General features: G+C 31.6%; 12 non-coding genes across 12 annotated transcripts; all 12 read right to left on the bottom strand.

The window, feature by feature from the left end:
* Positions 1-3,961: 3,961 nt before the first annotated feature.
* TRNAY-GUA (transfer RNA tyrosine (anticodon GUA)) lies at positions 3,962-4,033 on the bottom strand. Its single transcript has one exon. It is a non-coding gene; the product is annotated as a tRNA-Tyr (tRNA).
* A 590-nt stretch (positions 4,034-4,623) lies between these two features.
* TRNAC-GCA (transfer RNA cysteine (anticodon GCA)) lies at positions 4,624-4,695 on the bottom strand. Its single transcript has one exon. It is a non-coding gene; the product is annotated as a tRNA-Cys (tRNA).
* Positions 4,696-6,311: 1,616 nt separating this feature from the next.
* Positions 6,312-6,383, bottom strand: TRNAC-GCA (transfer RNA cysteine (anticodon GCA)). The gene has a single exon. It is a non-coding gene; the product is annotated as a tRNA-Cys (tRNA).
* Positions 6,384-7,090: 707 nt separating this feature from the next.
* On the bottom strand, positions 7,091-7,162 carry TRNAC-GCA (transfer RNA cysteine (anticodon GCA)). The gene has a single exon. It is a non-coding gene; the product is annotated as a tRNA-Cys (tRNA).
* Positions 7,163-7,890: 728 nt separating this feature from the next.
* On the bottom strand, positions 7,891-7,962 carry TRNAC-GCA (transfer RNA cysteine (anticodon GCA)). Its single transcript has one exon. It is a non-coding gene; the product is annotated as a tRNA-Cys (tRNA).
* A 733-nt stretch (positions 7,963-8,695) lies between these two features.
* Positions 8,696-8,767, bottom strand: TRNAC-GCA (transfer RNA cysteine (anticodon GCA)). Its single transcript has one exon. It is a non-coding gene; the product is annotated as a tRNA-Cys (tRNA).
* Positions 8,768-9,498: 731 nt separating this feature from the next.
* TRNAC-GCA (transfer RNA cysteine (anticodon GCA)) lies at positions 9,499-9,570 on the bottom strand. Its single transcript has one exon. It is a non-coding gene; the product is annotated as a tRNA-Cys (tRNA).
* A 393-nt stretch (positions 9,571-9,963) lies between these two features.
* On the bottom strand, positions 9,964-10,035 carry TRNAC-GCA (transfer RNA cysteine (anticodon GCA)). The gene has a single exon. It is a non-coding gene; the product is annotated as a tRNA-Cys (tRNA).
* Positions 10,036-10,756: 721 nt separating this feature from the next.
* Positions 10,757-10,828, bottom strand: TRNAC-GCA (transfer RNA cysteine (anticodon GCA)). The gene has a single exon. It is a non-coding gene; the product is annotated as a tRNA-Cys (tRNA).
* Positions 10,829-11,293: 465 nt separating this feature from the next.
* TRNAC-GCA (transfer RNA cysteine (anticodon GCA)) lies at positions 11,294-11,365 on the bottom strand. Its single transcript has one exon. It is a non-coding gene; the product is annotated as a tRNA-Cys (tRNA).
* Positions 11,366-12,184: 819 nt separating this feature from the next.
* TRNAC-GCA (transfer RNA cysteine (anticodon GCA)) lies at positions 12,185-12,256 on the bottom strand. Its single transcript has one exon. It is a non-coding gene; the product is annotated as a tRNA-Cys (tRNA).
* Positions 12,257-12,398: 142 nt separating this feature from the next.
* Positions 12,399-12,470, bottom strand: TRNAC-GCA (transfer RNA cysteine (anticodon GCA)). The gene has a single exon. It is a non-coding gene; the product is annotated as a tRNA-Cys (tRNA).
* Between the last annotated feature and the right edge of the window lie 5,833 nt (positions 12,471-18,303).

The following is an 18,303-nucleotide window of genomic DNA, read 5'->3' as shown; positions in this document are numbered from 1 at the left end:
CCGTCGCCGGAGCACGGCGGAGCCGCCGTGCCGGAATTGTGATATTGGCCAAAAAGGGGCCCTGGGCCTAATTTGAGATTTTTTAGAACACGTGCAGGTACTGATAGTGCGTTTCAGTTCCCCGGGAAAAATTTAGGGAAAATTAGGGACAGCTTGTAAGCGCACTGTAAAGCCGTGTTCGGACCCCGAAACGAGTAAGGACCCCTCACCCTATTTCCTATCACGGTATTAAAGTTCAATAATGATAAAACGGTATTTCTTGAATCAACGAATGTGTGAAATTGCTTAAGGTCGCTAATGGAGCCCGAGTCTAGTGTGTTTGTCGGTTAACTGTTATTTGACATATTTTACAGTTTTAAATGCAGTATGAGGTCTGATATTTTTATTTCATTATTTCGCGTGCATATTTTACTGTTTTATTGATTATGGGTTGAATGACTGAGAAACCGATGTTGTATGTTGTCTTGTTTGGCATAAATTACTGTTTGCTTGTTTGCATGTAAATTGATGATGCTGACTGAGGAAAATGAGAATGAAAGATTATGTAAATTGATAATTGTATAATGTGGTCAGCCTGACTAGATATCTTGGGAGATGGTGGACGGACCGGGTCCGTAGGGAACCCTACCGGGATTGTGGTCTCTCATACCGGACGGGGTATGGAGACCTTATGTATTTTGGCACCCATACCGGACGGGGTATGGGGACGGCCCGTTTCACCCTCATACCGGACGGGGTAATGAGGTTTATAGTTTTGGCGCCCATATCGGACGGGGTATGAGGACGGCCCTGGAATATGATTTCAAGTGTTAAGGGTTAACGGGTAGCGGGACCCCTATGGATCCCCATAGATACTAGTGGGCTGGTAAATGAGGAAAATATATTGTGTAATGATTGAATTACAAAAGGCGTGATAAGTATTATGTTATACAGTTTATATGATTTCATGATGATGATAATGTTATTGCTTTCGTATATTGTTTTATGAATTTCACCGAGGTAAGTGGATGGTAAAGGATTTATTATTGATAAAAGGATTTGTTGTAAATTATGCTCCATTGGTCTTTTTGTGTTTTCTACCTACCTTTACCTCCGTGACGGTGAGATATCGTGATGTCTTTACTGGGCTAGTGTAGCTCATTCCTTATTTAATCATTTCAGATCAGGAAGACATTGTTCCCGAGCCCGTTCCGCAGGAGGACGACGAAGGGGACGCCTAAAGACTCCATAGTCATATTCATAGCTTTTACTTTCGAGTTTCTCCTTTAATTAGTTTGATCTTTTATATTTTGTGAGTACGTTTTTGGTTTTAGTGTAAGGGATGTTAATCGAAATTTTGACTTCGCTTCCGCATTTGATATTTTTAATACACATTTCATTTTAAATTTTCGGGGCCGTTACAAAATGTATGTAATTCATTTAATGTAATTTCTTAGGCATAAAAATAAAGATTAGATCAGAATATAAAAATTCAGTACAAAAAATTTCATCAAGCCTCATTCAAGCTCCTAAACACCAACCATTCTGACAAACTATCTCTAAGGGCATATTGGAAGTTGCAGATCTTCGTTAAGTACTAATTATACTTCAACCTTTGTTTTTAATATGGGCATTCCCTACCTTTGGAATAAATTTCAAAATTTTAGAGAATTTATTTATAAGTTGGCTCTTAATTTAATTAAGAATAGCTGTAAAATCAATTAGAAGATGATCACAACTCATATTGTATAAGATTCTGTATAGAATAAGAACAATGAAATTCGAATTCCATTAATTTTTTAATCTTATTTAAATTATAGCATGAATTATTATTTTTACCTAATAATCTCGCAATATAGTTTTTTAAATCATTTTATTAGAATTGGTCGTAGTAACCTTTTAAATAAAACGATACTACACATCATTGTGTTCTTTCTTGATATATATATATGTTTTAATCAAATATACAACATTTATAATATCACAAAATATAATAAGCATATGATTCATTAACTCTTAAGCTACTAATGATGTCATATAATCCAATAGTTGATTTCACAGGCTCTTTAAGAGCCTTGTACATATTTTGCATCAAAGTAAATGGACAAAGAATTTAGCTTTTCAATTGATAATATCTTTATATAATATGAAGATATCTCCTCTAAAGGATCATATTTTTTCTCGATCACATATACAACTATGATCAATACATCATCCAAATTTAATTATACCAAAATTCTAACATGTAATACTAAGTGATCATACATAACTTGATCAACTAATCACGCATATCAAAACCAAAAGTTACAAAGTTCAATCTCGTTTGAGCTATTTTTATTTGTTTAACTAATTTATTTAAAATTAAAATATTTTGACACTGTGATAAGGTTAGAGTCAAATATTCACATGAAAATGGTTATAAATGCTAAATCAACTTCTTTAAAAAAATATATTTGGATTCCTGATATGATCATATATAATTATTTAAAGTCTTCGAAACATCAACATGGTGGGAATTCTTAGAGAAATAAATAAATGTGATGCTAGCTAAAAGTTTTACTGTACTTTTAAATTTGTATCATATTGTAAAATGCATTTTCATTATAGGAATATGCATCATGTGCTATCACAACGTATCAAATTAACTCATCATTTTAAAAATTCTAGCTACTCATCTTAGCATCCTCTAATAAGTTGTACACTTGGCAACAAGAAGCTAACTTTTGAAAAATAATATCAAAAAATATATAATTGCTAATATACGTGAAAATCATAAGGTTAATTCATAGGTTTACGACTCAGTAATAAACTGTCTAATTTTTGAAAGTTTAACCGGATAAATAGGTGGTCATGTTAGCAAAATATGTGTTTTGATTTTTATTTTAGTGTGGTTGAGTTGAAAATTTCACTTGGGGTTTCTCTGTAAAGATATGTGCAAATATGGTAGTTTTCTTGTTAGTTTATTTATGAATGAAGAAAAACTAAAAAGCCTAACCAGGATCGAACTGGTGATCTTTGATATACAGTCAAATATTATAACACTAAGATATGGACCTTTCTACAAAACTAAAAAAATATTTTTAATGTAATTTAATTTATAACTTCATTACTAATGCTTTCATACTGGAATTATGGCATATACTAAAGGAACTAAAACGTATTTTGAGACTGGAGTTTAGGTATTAAGTGTTTTAGGTTAATTCTTAGAGATAAGTGTGGTTGAGTTGAATATTTTTGTTGGGGATATAAACATTTTTTTTTTTTCTAAAGATACATGCAAATATGGTAGTTTTCTTGTTAGTTTATTTATGAATGAAGGAAAATAAATGGTCCAACCAGGATCGAACAGGTGATCTCTTGACCTGCAGTCAAATACTCAACCACATAGCTATGGACCCTTTTATAAAACTAAAAATAATATTTTTCATGTAATTTAATTTATAATTTCATTACTAATACTTTCATACTAGAGTTATGGGCTACTAAAGGGATTAAAACGTGTTTTGAGACTAAAGTTTAGGCATTTAGTGTTTTAGGTTCATTATTGGAGGTCTTTAAAGATAGATAAGTAGTCATATTAGGAAATATGCGTTGATAGATAAATACATGCAAATATTCCTTATTAGTTTATTTATGAATGAAGAGAAAATAAATGGCCCAACCAGGTTTGAATTGGTGACCTCATGATCTGCAGTAAAATACTCTACCACTGAGCTATGGACCATTCTATAAAATTAAAAATAATATTTTTTATGTAATTTAGTTTATACATTACTAATGCTTTCATACTATAATTATGGACTATACGGAAGGGACTAAAATATGTTTTGAGGTTGAAGTTTAGACATTTATTATTTTAGGTTAGTTATTGGAGATCTATAAAGATAGATAAACAATCATGTCAGGAATATGCATAGATAAATAGATACATGCAAATATGGTAGTTTCTTTATTAGTTTATTTATAAATTATGAAAAAATAAAGGGCCCAACCAGAATCAAACTGGTGACTTCTTGATCTACAGTCAAATGCTCTACTACTGAGCTATAGACCCTTCTACAAAATTAAATATAATATTTTTAATGTAATTTAATTTCAATACTAATGCTTTTAGACTAGAGTTATGGGCTATATTAAAGAGAATAAAACCTCTTTTGAGGCTAGAGTTTAGGCATTTGTTATTTTAGGTTAGTTTTTGGAGGTCTATAAAGATAGATAGGCAGTCACGTCAGAAAATATGATAGATAGATACATGCAAATATGGTAGTTTCTTTATTAGTTTATTTATAAATGAAGAGAAAATAAAGGATCCAACGAGGATCCAACAAGTAACCTCTTGATCTGCGGTCAAATACTCTACAACTGAGCTATAAACCCCTTTATTAAATTAAAAATAATATGTTTTATGTAATGTAATTTATAATTTCATTACTAATGCTTTCATACTAGTGTTATGAGCTATATTAAAGGGACTAAAACGTATTTTGAAATTGGAGTTTAGAAAATTATTGTTTTAGGTTAATTAATGGAGGTATGTGAAGATAGATAGATAATCATGTAAGAAAATATGTGTTGATTGATAGATAGATACATGCAAATATAATAATTTCTTTATTAGTTTATTTATAAATGAAGAGAAAATAAAGGATCCAACCAGAATCGAACTAGTAACCTTTTGATTTGCAGTTAAATGCTCTACCATTGAGGTATGAACCCTTGTATAAAACTAAAAATAATATTTTTCATGTAATTTAGTTTATAATTTTATTACTAATGAGTTATGGGCTATATTGAATGGACTAAAATGTATTTTGATGTTCGAGTTTAGGTATTTATTATTTTAGGTTAATTATTGGATGTCTATGAAGCTATAAGGCAGTCATACCAGAAAATATACATTTAATAGATAGGTATATGCAAATATGGTAGTTTCCTTATTAATTTATTTATAAATGATGAGAAAATAAAGGACCCAACCAGGATCGAAATGGTGACCTCTTGATCTGCAGTAAAATGCTCTACCACTGAGTTATGGATCATTCTATAAAATAAAAAATAATACTTTTATAGAGGTATGTGAAGATAGATAGACAATCATGTAAGTAAATATGTGTTGATTGATAGATAAATGCAAATATAATAATTTTCTTATTAGTTTATTTATAAATAAAGAGAAAATAAATGGTCTAAACAGGATCGAACTAGTGACCTATTGTTTTGCAGTTAAATACTCTACCACTGAGGTATGAACCCTTGTATAAAACTAAAAATAATATTTTTCGTGTAATATAGTCTATAATTTCATTACTAATGAGTTATGGGTACATGCAAATATGATAGTTTCTTTATTAGTTTATTTATAAATGATGAGAAAATAAAGGGCCCAACCAGGATCAAGCTTGTAACCTCTTGATCTGCAGTCAAATGCTCTACCATTGAGCTATGGACATTTTTACAAAATTAAAAATAATATTTTTATGGAGGTCTATGCAGTCAAATGCTCTTGTTTTGCAGTTAAATTCTCTACCACTGAGGTATGAACCCTTTTATAAAACTAAAACTAATATTTTTCATGTAATATAGTCTATAATTTCATTACTAATGAGTTATGGGCTATACTGAAAGTACTAAAACGTGTTTTGATGTTGGAGTTTAAGTATTTTATTATTTTAGGTTAATTATTGGAGGTCTATGAAGCTATATAGGAAGTCATGTCAGGAAATATGTATTCGATAGATAGATACATGCAAATATAGTAGTTTCCTTATTAGTTTACTTATAAATGAAGAGAAAATAAAGGGCCCAACCAGAATCGAACTGGTAACTTTTGATCTGCAGTCAAATGCTCTACCACTGAGGTGTGGACCTTTCTAAAAAATTTAAAATAATATTTTTTGTGGAGGTCTGTGAAGATAGATAAATAATCATGTAAAGAAATATGTATTGATTGATAGATATATGCAAATATAATCATTTCCTTATTAGTTTATTTATAAATGAAGAGAAAATAAAGGGTCCAACCAAGATCGAACTAGTAACCTTTTGATTTGTAGTTAAATGTTCTACCAATGAGGTATAACCCTTGTATAGAAAAAAAAATAAAATATTTATGTAATTTAGTTTATAATTTCATTACTAATAAGTTATGGGCTATACTGAAAGGACTAAAATGTGTTTTGATGTTTGAGTTTAGGTATTATTATTTTAGGTTAATTATTGGAGGTCTTTGAAGCTATATAGGCATTCATGTAAGAAAATATATATTTGTTAGATAGATACATGCAAATGTGGTAGTTTCTTTATTAGTTTATTTATAAATGATAAGAAAATAAAGGGCCCAACAAGGATCGAACTAATGACCTCTTGATCTGCAGTTAAATGCTCTACCACTGAGCTATGGACCCTTCTACAAAATTAAAAATAATATTTTTATGGAGGTATGTGAAGACAGATAGACAATCATGTAAGAAAATATGTGTTGATTGATAGATACTTGCAAATATAAAAATTTTCTTATTAGTTTATTTGTAAATAAAGAGAAAATAAAGGGTCTAATTAGGATCGAACTGAGGTATGAATCCTTCTATAAAACAAAAAATAATATTTTTCATGTAATATAATTTATAATTTCATTACTAATGAGTTAGGGACTATACTGAAAGGACTAAAATGTGTTTTGATGTTAGAGTTTAGGTATTTATTATTTTAGGTTAATTTTTGGAGGTCCATGAAACTATATAGGCAATCATGTCAGGAAATATGTATTTGATAGATAGATACATACAATTATGGTAGTTTCCTTATTAGTTTATTTATAAATGATGAGAAAGTAAAAGGCTCAACCTTTTAATTTGCAGTTAAATGCTCTACCACTGAGGTATTAACCCTTGTATAAAACTAAAAATAATATTTTTCATGTAATATAGTATATAACTTCATTACTAATGAGTTATGGGCTATACTGAAAGGAAAAACGTGTTTTTATGTTGAAGTTTAGATATTTATTATTTTAGTTAAATTATTGGATAGAAAATATGTATTTGTTAGTAGATAGATACATGCAAATATGGTAGTTTCCTTATTAGTTTATTTATAAATGATTAGAAAATAAAGGGCCCAACCAGGATCGAACAGGTGACCTCTTGATCTGCAGTCAAATGCTCTACCACTGAGCTATAGACCCTTCTACAAAATTAAAAATAATATTTTTATGGAGGTATGTGAAGACAGATAGACAATTATGTAAGAAAATATGTGTTGATTGATAGATACATGCAAATATAAAAATTTTCTTATTAGTTTATTTGTAAATAAAGAGAAAATAAAGGGTCTAACTAGGATCGAACTGAGGTATGAATCCTTCTATAAAACAAAAAATAATATTTTTCATGTAATATAATTTATAATTTCATTACTAATGAGTTAGGGACTATACTGAAAGGACTAAAATGTGTTTTGATGTTAGAGTTTAGGTATTTATTATTTTAGGTTAATTTTTGGAGGTCTATGAAACTATATAGGCAATCATGTCAGGAAATATGTATTTGATAGATACAATTATGGTAGTTTCCTTATTAGTTTATTTATAAATGATGAGAAAGTAAAAGGCTCAACCTTTTAATTTGCAGTTAAATGCTCTACCACTGAGGTATTAACCCTTGTATAAAACTAAAAATAATATTTTTCATGTAATATAGTCTATAATTTCATTACTAATGAGTTATGAGCTATACTGAAAGTACTAAAACGTGTTTTGATGTTGGAGTTTAAGTATTTTATTATTTTAGGTTAATTATTGGAGGTCTATGAAGGTATATAGACAATTATATTAGGAAAAATGTATTTGTTAGATAGATACATGCAAATATGGTAGTTTCCTTATTAGTTTATTTATAAATGATTAGAAAATAAAGGGCCCAACCAGGATCGAACTGGTGACCTCTTGATCTGCAGTCAAATGCTCTACCACTGAACTATGGACCCTTCTACAAAATTAAAAATAATATTTTTATGGAGGTATGTGAAGACAGATAGACAATCATATAAGAAAATATGTGTTGATTGATAGATACTTGCAAATATAAAAATTTTCTTATTAATTTATTTGTAAATAAAGAGAAAATAAAGGGTCTAATTAGGATCGAACTGAGGTATGAATCCTTCTATAAAACAAAAAATAATATTTTTCATGTAATATAATTTATAATTTCATTACTAATGAGTTAGAGACTATACTGAAAGGACTAAAATGTGTTTTGATGTTAGAGTTTAGGTATTTATTATTTTAGGTTAATTTTTGGAGGTCTATGAAACTATATAGGCAATTATGTCAGGAAATATGTATTTGATAGATAGATACATACAATTATGGTAGTTTCCTTATTAGTTTATTTATAAATGATGAGAAAGTAGAAGGCTCAACCTTTTAATTTGCAGTTAAATGCTCTACCACTGAGGTATTAACCCTTGTATAAAACTAAAAATAATATTTTTCATGTAATATAGTATATAACTTCATTACTAATGAGTTATGGGCTATACTGAAAGGAAAAACGTGTTTTGATGTTGGAGTTAAGATATTTATTATTTTAGTTAAATTATTGGAGGTCTATGAAGCTATATAGACAATTATGTTAGGAAATATGTATTTGTTAGATAGATACATGCAAATATGGTAGTTTCCTTATTAGTTTATTTATAAATGATTAGAAAATAAAGGGCCCAACCAGGATCGAACTGGTGACCTCTTGATCTGCAGTCAAATGCTCTACCACTGAGCTATGGACCCTTCTACAAAATTAAAAATAATATTTTTATGGAGGTATGTGAAGACAGATAGACAATTATGTAAGAAAATATGTGTTGATTGATAGATACATGCAAATATAAAAATTTTCTTATTAGTTTATTTGTAAATAAAGAGAAAATAAAGGGTCTAACTAGGATCGAACTGAGGTATGAATCCTTCTATAAAACAAAAAATAATATTTTTCATGTAATATAATTTATAATTTCATTACTAATGAGTTAGGGACTATACTGAAAGGACTAAAATGTGTTTTGATGTTAGAGTTTAGGTATTTATTATTTTAGGTTAATTTTTGGAGGTCTATGAAACTATATAGGCAATCATGTCAGGAAATATGTATTTAATAGATACATACATACAATTATGGTAGTTTCCTTATTAGTTTATTTATAAATGATGATAAAGTAAAAGGCTCAACCTTTTAATTTGCAGTTAAATGCTCTACTACTGAGGTATTAACCCTTGTATAAAACTAAAAATAATATTTTTCATGTAATATAGTCTATAATTTCATTACTAATGAGTTATGAGCTATACTGAAAGTACTAAAACGTGTTTTGATGTTGGAGTTTAAGTATTTTATTATTTTAGGTTAATTATTGGAGGTCTATGAAATAGACAATTATATTAGGAAATATGTATTTGTTAGATAGATACATGCAAATATGGTAGTTTCCTTATTAGTTTATTTATAAATGAAGAGAAAATAAAGGGCCCAACTAGGATCGAACTAGTGACCTCTTGATCTGCAGTCAAATGCTCTACCACTGAGCTATGGACCCTTCTACAAAATTAAAAATAATATTTTTATAGAGGTCTCTGAAGATAGATAAACAATTATGTAAGGAAATATGTGTTGATTGATAGATACATGCAAATATAATAATTGCCTTATTAGTTTATTTATAAATGAAGAAAAAATAAAGGGTTAACTAAAACTAATATTTTTCATGTAATATAGTCTATAATTTCATTACTAATGAGTTATGAGTTATACTGAAAGTACTAAAACGTGTTTTGATGTTGGAGTTTAGGTATTTTATTATTTTAGGTTAATTATTGGAGGTCTATGAAGCTATATAGGCAGTTATGTCAGGAAATATGTATTTGATAGATAGATACCTACAAATATAATAATTTTCTTATTAATTTATTTATAAATTAAGAGAAAATAAAGGACCCAACCAGGATCGAACTGGTGACCTCTTGATCTGCAGTCAAATGCTCTACCACTGAGCTATGGACCCTTCTACAAAATTAAGAATAATATATTTATGGGAGTCTGTGAAGATAGATAGACAATCATGTAAGAAAATATGTGTTGATTGAAGCTTTATAGGCAGTCATACCAGAAAATATGTATTCGATAGATAGATACATGCAAATATGGTAGTTTTCTTATTAGTTTACTTATAAATGATGAGAAAATAAAGGGCCCAACCAGAATCGAACTGGTTACTTTTTGATCTGCAGTCAAATGCTCTACCACTGAGGTGTGGACCTTTCTACAAAATTAAAAATAATATTTTTTATGGAGGTCTGTGAAGATAGATAGATAATCATGTAAAGAAATATGTGTTGATTGATAGATATATGCAAATATAATAATTTCCTTATTAGTATATTTATAAATGAAGAGAAAATAAAGGGTCCAACCAGGATCGAACTAGTAACCTTTTGATTTGTAGTTAAATGCTCTACCAATGAGGAATGAACCCTTGTATAAAATTAAAAATAATATTTTCCTGTAATTTAGTTTATAATTTCATTACTAATAAGTTATGGGCTATACTGAAAGGACTAAAATGTGTTTTGATGTTGGAGTTTAGGTATTATTATTTTAGGTTAATTATTTGAGATCTTTGAAGCTATATAGATAGTCATGCCAGGAAATATGTATTTGATAGATAGATACATACAAATATGGTAGTTTTCTTTTTAGTTTATTTATAAATGATTAAAAAATAAAGGGCCCAACCAGGAGTGAACTGGTGACCTCTTGATCTGCAGTCAAATGCTCTACCACTGAGCTATGGACTCTGCTACAAAATTAAGAATAATATATTTATGGGGGTCTGTGAAGATAGATAGACAATCATGTAAGAAAATATGTGTTGATTGATAGATAAATGCAAATATAACAATTTATTTATTAGTTTATTTAAAAATATAGAGAAAATAAAGGGTCTTACCAGGATCGAACTAGTAACCTTTTGATTTGCAGTTAAATGCTATACCACTGAGGTATGAACCCTTGTATAAAACTAAAAATAATATTTTTCATGTAATTTAGTTTATAATTTCATTACTAATAAGTTATGGGCTATACTGAAAGGAGTAAAACGTGTTTTGATGTTGGAGTTTAGGTATTATTATTTTAGGTTAATTATTGGAGGTCTTTGAAGCTATATAGGCAGTCGTGTCAGGAAATATGTATTCGATAGATAGATACATGCAAATATGGTAGTTTCCTTATTAGTTTATTTATAAATGATGAGAAAATAAAGGACCCAACCAAGATCGAACTGGTGACCTCTTGATCTGCAGTCAAATGCTCTACCACTGAGCTATGGACCCTTCTACAAAATTAAAAATAATATTTTTATAGAGGTCTCTGAAGATAGATAAACAATTATGTAAGGAAATATGTGTTGATTGATAGATACATGCAAATATTCGAACTGGTGACCTCTTGATCTGCAGTTAAATTCTCTACCACTGAGTTATAGACCCTTCTACAAAATTAAAAATAATATATTTATGGGGGTCTGTGAAGATAGATAGACAATCATGTAAGAAAATATGTGTTGATTGATAGATAAATGCAAATATAACAATTTATTTATTAGTTTATTTAAAAATATAGAGAAAATAAAGGGTCTTACTAGGATCGAACTAGTAACCTTTTGATTTGCAATTAAATGTTATACCACTGAGGTATGAACCCTTGTATAAAACTAAAAATAATATTTTTGGGGGTCAGTGAAGATAGATAGATAATCATGTAAGAAAATATGTGTTGATTGATAGATAAATGCAAATATAACAATTTATTTATTAGTTTATTTAAAAATATAGAGAAAATAAAAGGTCTTACTAGGATCAAACTAGTAACCTTTTGATTTGCAGTTAAATGTTATACCACTGAGGTATGAACCCTTGTATAAAACTAAAAATAATATTTTTCATGTAATTTAGTTTATAATTTCATTACTAATAAGTTATGGGCTATGCTGAAAGGAGTAAAACATGTTTTGATGTTGGAGTTTAGGTATTATTATTTTAGGTTAATTATTGGAGGTCTTTGAAGCTATATAGGCAATCGTGTTAGGAAATATGTATTTGTTAAATATGGTAGTTTCCTTATTAGTTTATTTATAAATAATTAGAAAATAAAGGGCCCAACCAGGATCGAACTGGTGACCTCTTGATCTGCAGTCAAATGCTCTACCACTGAGCTATGGACCCTTCTACAAAATTTAGAATAATATATTTATGGGGGTCTGTGAAGATAGATAGACAATCATGTAAGAAAATATGTGTTGATTGATAGATAAATGCAAATATAATAATTTATTTATTAGTTTATTTAAAAATATAGAGAAAATAAAGGGTCCAACCAGGATCGAACTAGTAACCTTTTGATTTGCAATTAAATGCTCTACCACTGAGGTATGAACCCTTGTATAAAACTAAAAATAATATTTTTCATGTAATTTAGTTTATAATTTCATTACTAATGAGTTATGGTGTAACGGCCCGTGAACTTGAAAGGAAGTAAATTATAAATTAAGTTTAGAAGCGAAATAATAGTGTTAGGGTTTACACTCTTTATACAATAATTCTGGATATCCAATAGGTTTACAAGAATGATCATTCTAAAATAACAACTAATAATCAAAGAAATAAATGAAAGGTAAACAAACTGAACGCCCTACTCGCAACCCTTTTATGGATCGGGTTTTTAATCTTGGTTCTCTTGATCTGAAATGATTAATTGAAAGAGTGAGCTATATTAACTCAGTAAGAATATCACGCTAATCACTGACACATAAATGATGGTTGGTAGAAACCATAAAATAACTAATTGAGCTCTTAATTTAAGTAAAATTCGTTTATCATCAATAAAATCATTTATCGCATGCTTATTGCAACGAGATTTTCAAAATCGACCTATAGAGTTAATAATATAACAATATCATAATTTTTCTCAATCGAACACTACCTCAACTTTTTCAGAGTTTACTAACATTCCATCCTTTGATATGATATGCTCTAGAAAGGTAGTCTGCTCGAGTCAGAACCTACACTTACTCAACTTTATATATAACTTCTTTTCTCTAAGAACCTGCAAAGCCTGAGTCAGATGGTGAACGTGTTCCTCTCTACTTTTTAAATTGACCAGGATATTATCGATGAGAATAATGACGAACTGATATAGGAATTGTTTGAAAATCCTGTTCACCAAATCCATGAAGATGGCTATGCGTTGATTAGTCCAAATGGCATGAACAGGAACTCATAGTGTCCGTACCTGATTCGAAAGACTGTTTTGGGAATGTCTTCTGGCTTGATCTTTACCTGATGGTAACCTGAACGCAGGTCTATCTTGGAGAAGACTTGGGCACCATGCAATTGATCAAAAAGGTCATCAATCCTGATAAGGGGGTACTTGTTCTTGATCATGACCTTGTTCAAAAATCTGTAGTCGATACATAACCTCAACATCCCATCTCCCTTTCTTATAAATGTGACTCCAGCACCCCAAGGGGAATCCACTATTCTGCAATTTATTGATCTATTTCATCAGCTCCTCCATCTCAACACAGTTCATGCGGTAAGGGGCAACTGAAATAGGCTAGGTGTCTGACTGAAGATCTATGGTGAATTCAACTTCTCTGTCAACTAGTAGTTCAGGTAGTTCATCTGGGAACACATCCGGAAAGTCTCGGACTACTAAAATTTTTTGAATTCAAATTTCTTTCTTGAGTTTGCTTTGTTAGAAAAAACAGCCGGGTTAAAACACTTGATAATAGAAAAATTCGCCATGAGGGAACAAATATTGAAAAATTTTATTAATTTGTAAATGACTCATCATTAAAAGGGTTGAATACAAGCTTCTTATGAAAACAATCTACGGTGGTGTGATACGTCGCTAGCTAGTTCATTCTTAGGATTACATCAAAGTCTCGCATGTCAATCTCTATTAGGTATACACTCAATTTCCTATCTGCTATATCTATGACACAGCTTCTGTATATAACATTCTCCAGTAGTGTTCTACTCCCAGGAGTAGACATAAATAACACATAATCAAATATCTCCGGTAATACATTCAAGTTTGATGCAAAAATACCCTCCACAAAGAGAAACACACATACATTATTTATAAATAGACATGTGTTCAGGTTATTATCAGGTAAAGATCAAGACAAAAGACATTCCCAAAACAATCTTTTGAACTAGTTACAGACACTATGAGTTCCTGGTCATGCCATTTGGACTAACCAACGCACCAGCCATCTTCATATATTTGATGAACATGAATTTTAGACAATTCCTGGATTAGTTCGTCATTGTATTCATCGATGATAACTTGGCTCTGATACCAAGTGTAAGGGCCCGTGAACTTAAAAGGAAGTAAATTATAAATTAAGTGCGGAAAAGTGGTGGGCTCATAACCCACAAGTCCCAGGATCGAAACCTAGCTTTGACAGTAACTGTAACGACCCGTGAACTTGAAAGGAAATAAATTATAAATTAAATACGGAGATAAAATAATAGTGTTAGAGTTTACATTCCTTACACAATAATTCAGGATACCTAATAGGGCTACGGGAATGACCTTTCTAAAAGAACAACTAATAATCAAAAAAATAAATGAAAAGTAAACAAACTGAATGTCCTACTCGCAACCCTCTTGTGGATTAGGCTCTGGATCATGGTCTTCTTGATCTAAAATGATTAATTGAAAGAGTGAGCTACACTAGCACAGTAAGAATATTACGCTAATCACCAATACAGAAATGAAGGTTGGTACAAATAATAAAAATAACTAATAGAGCTCTTAATTTAAATAAAATTTATTTATAAAAAATAAAATCATTTACCGCATGCTTATCGTAGCGATATTTCCAAAATCGACCTATAGAATCAATAACATAAGAATATCATAATTTCATATTCAATCAGTCGGAACAACAGTTTTCTTATTTATCAGTCTACTGGTATCCATGTGAGTCCATAGAGATGTCCCTACTATATGTGAACTATTTTTCAACATTTTCAACTAACGGCCTGTCCCCATACCCCGCCCGGTATGAGTGCCAAGAAATACCATCCTCAATATCTCATCCAGTATGAGGATAAAACAGGTCGTCCCTCTACCTCGTTTGGTATGAGTATCAAATTACCAATCCTCGATATCCCGTATGGTATGAGACAACATTCACGGTAGGGTTCCCTATGTACCCAGTCAGTCCACCATCTCCCAGAATATCCAGTAAGGCTACCATTCATCCTTTCACTTAATCAAACAATCTCTCATTTATCTTTAATTTCTAGTTTTCCAATTTCATATGTAAATCTAATAAAACATGCAATACATGCACAAAGAAAACAAAATTGTGTTATCATACCAATCCCAGTATATTATCATGTACTCAAACTGTAAAATCAATTAATTAGTTAAACATGACAAACAGTAATAAATAACCAGTTCTGCCTCCATCAGTAACCTGTAATTAATTATGGATATTTTCTAATTTGTACAAAAAACTACATTATTTATAATTAAACTTCAATTCCATAACAAGGAATTGGAAAAGGCCTCATCATAGGTGATTTTTGCTTTTTTCTGCGGCACTGCTGCCGGATTTTACCCGCGATTTCTGGCTCATCTGCCAATATTTTTGCTCCAATTTAGCTATGGGGGTGTTCAAAATTTAATTTCGAGCGAATTGAAATTTTTTTACCTTTTTTGGCGGCCGGAAGTGGCTCCGGCACGGCAGCAAGCAGCGGTCGACTCTCTTCCCGGCGACTAACTCTTCTTCTTCGGCGGGGGGGTCTGGCAGCTAGGGTTAGGATTTGGTGTGAAGAAGGGTATTTATATCCTGCTTCTTTTAATCTAGGTTGTCCATCACATTTGATCTGTACTGTTCGATCGCATTTAAATAGGAAGTGAATCTAGACTGTTCATTACAATTTGATCTGTATCGTCTGATCATGTTTAAATAGGAAGTGGATCTGAACCGTTCATCGCGATTTGATCTGGGTTGTCCGATCGCATTTAAAGGAAAAACGAATCTGAATCGTCCGTGTGTGCAGGAACAAATCCGGACCATCTGATATCGAGCACGCGGATCGCCAACATGGCCTCTCGCGTGGCACCGCGTCAACGTGCCTTGTCACACGGTGCGCTCTAGTTCGTTGGGGCTGCTAATTGGGCGTCCTACGTGGTACAATTTTCTTAAATTATATTTTGACTCCTAATTTTTTATTTTTTAAAAAAAAAATATCCCCAAAATCCAAAATTTCACTCATTTTTTTCAAAATTATTTTCAATTTCATCCTCCACCTAATTTTCTTCATTTTAACATTAAATAAAAATTCAAAATTTAAAAATTATATTTATACATTAATTTTAAATATATTAAAATTAATTAAGGGTATTACAACTTTCCCCCCCTTAAAAGAAATTTGGTTCCTCAAATTTGTCTCCCTTCCATTCAATCAAACAGTTGGAGATATTGAGTTCTGAAGTCTGCTTCTAGCTCCTATGTGGTCTCTCCCTGTGTGTGATTCTGCCATAGGACCTTAACGAAGGAAATTTTCCACTTGCGGAGTACTTTGCTCTTTTGGTCCATAATACCCATCGGTATCTACTCGTAGGACAAATCCTCCTGAAGTAAAAGGAACTCGTGGGCCAAGACGTGAGAGGGTCTGATTTGTACTTGCATAGCATGGATACATGGAACATATTATGGATCCTGAATAGTTCTGAAGGCAGTGCCAGTCTGTAGGTGGCGGTGCCAATTATGTCTAAGATTTCAAATGGCCCAATAAACCGGGGGTTTAGTTTCCCGCTCTTGCTAAACCTACTGATTCCTTTGAAAGGAATGACCTTAAGGAACACCTGATCACCTTTCTCAAATTCTAAATCCCCCCTCTAAGTATCCGCATAACTCTAATGCCTGCTCTGAGCCATCTGAATACTATTCCTGATCTTAACTATTTTAGTTGTAGTCTCATATACAAGATCTTAGCCGAACAATTTTCTGTCACCATTTTCTTCCCAACAGATCGGCAATCTACATGGACGGCCATACAACACCTCATACGTAGCCATGCTAATACTTGTTTGGTAGCTGTTATCGTAGGTAAACTCTATTAGGGGTAAATGATCATCTTAATGGCCCCCGAAGTCAAGAACATAAGCTCGGAGTATATCCTGCTGTGTACGGATCGTCCTTTCTGATTGTCCATCGGTCTAAGAGTGGAATAAAGTACTAAGGGATAATTTCGTTCTCATGGCTTGTTGAAAACTAGACCAGAACCGAAAAGTAAACTTGGGGTCCCTATCGGACACTACTGTCACTAGCACTCCATGTAACATGACTATCTCCTAGATATACATTCTTACTAGTTTGTCCAAGGGGTCGGTCATCCTGATACCTAAGAAGGAGAAAGACTTGGTGAGCCGGTCAACAATTACCTAAATGATATCATGTCCCGAGCGTGCCCTAGGCAATCCTGTAACGAAATCCATTGTGATATGTTTCCACTTTCACTCTGGAATTGGTAATGGCTGAAGTAGCCCGTCTGGGCGTTGATGCTCTGCCTTGACTTGCTGACATACCAAACACTTAGAAATAAAGTCGGCAACATCTCTTTTAATCTCGTTCTACCAAAATTTGGATCGCATACTTTGATACATCTTAGTGCTTCCAAGATGCATGATAAATTTTGAGTTATGGGCTCTGTCATGATGTCCTTTTTCAATTCATTGTTACCTGGAACACATATCTTATCCTGAAATCTAACCAATCCATCGACAGAGACTCGAAATTCTAAATTAACTCCCTATTCTGCATCTTTTTTTAGGGCTACTAGGGTAGAATCGGCGGACTGAGCTTCCTTTATTCTCTGGATCAACTCAGGTTGAACAGTCAGGTGGGCCAAACATGTGACTCTCTTCAGGTCCTGAAGTCGGACCTGTTGTGCGGCCTTTATTGCCTTACATTCTGAAACCATCAAGTGAGCTAATCTACCTGCACTTTTTCTGCTGAGTGCATCGACTACCATATTGCCCTTACCCGGGTGTTATAAGATATTGCAATCATAGTCCTTGAGGAGTTTTATCCATCTCCTCTAATGCATGTTGAGATCCTTTTGAGTGAATATGTGTTTCAAGTTCTTATGGTTGCTATAGATATGAAAGGTCTCCTCATACAAGTAATGACGCAAAGTCTTCAAGTCGTGGATAATTACGGTAAGTTCTAAATCATGGATAGAGT

Source organism: Carica papaya, chromosome 3 (assembly GCF_054855325.1).
Source record: "Carica papaya isolate Zhongbai chromosome 3, ASM5485532v1, whole genome shotgun sequence".
NCBI classification, from domain to species: Eukaryota; Viridiplantae; Streptophyta; class Magnoliopsida; order Brassicales; family Caricaceae; genus Carica; species Carica papaya.
The sequence above is the reverse complement of the archived record's forward strand: the minus strand, read 5'-3'. Positions and strand labels throughout refer to the sequence as shown.